The sequence below is a fragment of the Rhinopithecus roxellana genome, chromosome 9 (assembly GCF_007565055.1).
Source record: "Rhinopithecus roxellana isolate Shanxi Qingling chromosome 9, ASM756505v1, whole genome shotgun sequence".
Lineage (NCBI taxonomy): Eukaryota > Metazoa > Chordata > Mammalia > Primates > Cercopithecidae > Rhinopithecus > Rhinopithecus roxellana.
In genome coordinates this window covers 90,069,845-90,072,814 of record NC_044557.1, presented here as the reverse complement: position 1 = coordinate 90,072,814, position 2,970 = coordinate 90,069,845, and positions in this window count along the sequence as shown.

The following is a 2,970-nucleotide window of genomic DNA, read 5'->3' as shown; positions in this document are numbered from 1 at the left end:
TATGAAAAAGGTGAAATTCATCTTTGATGAATTCCACCTTTAATAGTTTAGTAGCTGATGTGGTTTGACTGTGTCCCCACCACAAATCTCATCTTGCATTGTAATTGCTATAATCCGCATAATACCCCTGTCAAGTAAGAGGCCAGGTAGAGGTAATTGATTCATGGGGGCGCTTTCTCCCATGTTGTTCTTGGGTGTGCTACTGAGTTCTCATGAAATCTGATGGTTTGATAATTCCCCCTGCTTTCATTCTCCTCCCTGCTACCTTGTGAAGAAAGTGCCTTGCTTCCCCTTTGCCTTCCATCATGACTGTAAGTTTCCTGAGGCTTCCCAAGCCATGCTGAACTGCAAGCCAATTAATCGTCTTTCCTTATAAATTACCCAGTCTCGGGTAGTTTTTTATAGCAGTATAAAAATGTACTAATACAATCGCTTAAAGAAGAAATTATGGTTGCAAATGAATCAGACTTGTGTTAACGAGTTAAAATATTTTAAGTGCCTGTATTAGAGCTTGACACATAATAAGTGCTCAGTAAATGTCAGCCATAGTATTACATAGGAAAATGCTACTGATTTCAGTTCCCTTTGAAAAATAAAATTATAAATATAGAACTAAACAAAGCAGGAAAGTGGGGGAGAGATTTATGTGATTTTAATTTTCAACATGATGGCCTAGGAAAACTCTCTGAGGAACTGACTTAAGCAAAGAACTTAATGAATAAGAGAAGGAAGCAAATCTATCTATCTATCTATCTATCTATCTATCTATCTATCTATCTATCTATCTATCATCTATATCTGTGGGAAGAGGGAACAACATGTGAGAATACATTGAGCACAGAATAGATGGTGTCCTTAGAGACATCACACAAGTGACAGCACACCATCAGCACACAGTATGTATCCAAAAAAATCTCAGTATTTTATTTTATTTTTTTATTGAGACAGGTTCTTACTCGGTTGTCCAGGCTGGAGTGCAGTGCTACCATCTCAGCTCACTGCAACCTCTGTCTTGCTGCTCATGCCATCCTCCTGAGTAGCTGGAACTACAGGCGCGTGCCACTATACCTGGCAAATTTTTGTATTTTTTTGTTTTTTTGTAGAGATGGGGTTTTGCCATGTTGTTCAGGCTGGTTTTGAACTCCTGAGCTCAAGCCATCCTCTTGCCTTGGCCTCCCAAAGTGCTGGGATCACAGGCATGAGCTACCACATTCTGACCAAAAAATTCAGTATTTTAGTTGCTTAAATTTGTATCATTATTTACCTTTTATACATTATTTTCATGTATATTAGTTTATTGATCTTCACAGATGTTCCATGATGATGTGGCATAAAAGGGAGTGAGAAGGGCCTTCTTCCAGGTCCCACAGTGACCAAAGAAGGTCATGAAACCATATTTCCTAACTCACTCTTGTTATTCTTTCTTTAGCAACTGAACTTCCCTACTTCTCCCTTCTGTTCACATTTTCTAATCAAAATCTTTTCAGGGACCTATTTCTCCTGTGTTTAAATACTGAACATATTAAAAGACAATATGCCTATAAACTAGATGTTAACTTAAATCTCATAGATTTGTAAGCCCTCTCTTCCACCCATGCAATATATTTCCATTTGAACAGACATCCTTAGGGCAAGGTTTCTCTAAAAAAAGACTTGATTACAGGGTGTTTTAGTTTTTAATGGAGCAAGGACTTGTTTTTTCTTCCAGTTCCTCAGATCACATCTTACTTTTGGCTGCCTTCTCCTTCTACAATCTGTTGAAGCCCTCTGTGGAACAATAGTGTCTGCAAGTTTATGGCATTATCACAAATCATAGAGGTGGCTGTTGGACTCACATTTACAATCTACGGGTGTTCACACTGGTTTATTTTTGGCAAGATGTGGCTGCCGCATGGCTCATAAACAGGCTTCTGAAATAGCTCTGACAGAGAAAAATGCTCATGATGTTCTGGTCCAGATGCTCTCAGGGATCAAAGACTCCTGGCTATGAGCAATCCCCTTGGAAGCTGTACAGTTGGCTTTCCTGGGCTTCATGCTTCCCTGAATGTCATGGATAATATTATCTGGGCATCCTTCTGGACAGATAGCGAAGAGCACTCTTTACCTTCCATACCCTCACTCCCAGGTTAGAATGAGTGAAAAAGATAAAGAAATATACAAGTTTGAATCCAAACATAGTCACTTTTAAACTATGATTTTGAGTAAGTTATTTAGCAATGCACAGATTCTATTTCTGTACTTATAGACACAACATATTTACTTTTTCTTTTTTTCATTGTTTTGAAAATGTCACCTACTTTAACTTGGAAACAACTGCTTTGTCCGGTGCATGTGATCAGGAAGTAATGAAAATATCTCCCTTTCTGGAAGAAATGGAAAACAGGCCCTTTTGTTCTTTAAAGTTTGAGCCCTCCTTGAACTGGAAAAGGCAGATGATTGTGACATTTTTGTGGCTTATTTTGACAACCTCATTAAATATTTTTAAATCTTAAACTAATCATAGAATCAAAAGAAATTACAGACATACAACAGAGAGGTCTTGTTTACCTTTGATCACATTTCCCTCAATTATGGCATTTTATATAACTATTACAACATCACAATATCACAGAAAAATGACATTGACACAATATAATAAAACGTCAACTTTTAAGAACTCCATGTGACATTTGGAAGCCTGTATTCTACCATTCACTTTTCCTTATTGTAGAATTCTCATCTGAAAGAGACATTCACAGAGAGACAGGATCTCTCCATTAGCATCTGGCCAAATTATTAACACTACATATGAGGAACTCTTGGGTAAAGCTGACTCACAGAACATTGTTGAGGCTTGAGGTCTAAGTGGAAATGCATTTTCTCTTTCTTTTCTTTGATTTACCCATGTAGGTTCACTTCCAAAGAGGATATGATGCATATAGAAGCACTAGACAAATGGCTGAGTGTTCTGAAGAAGTAAGCACTGTCTCA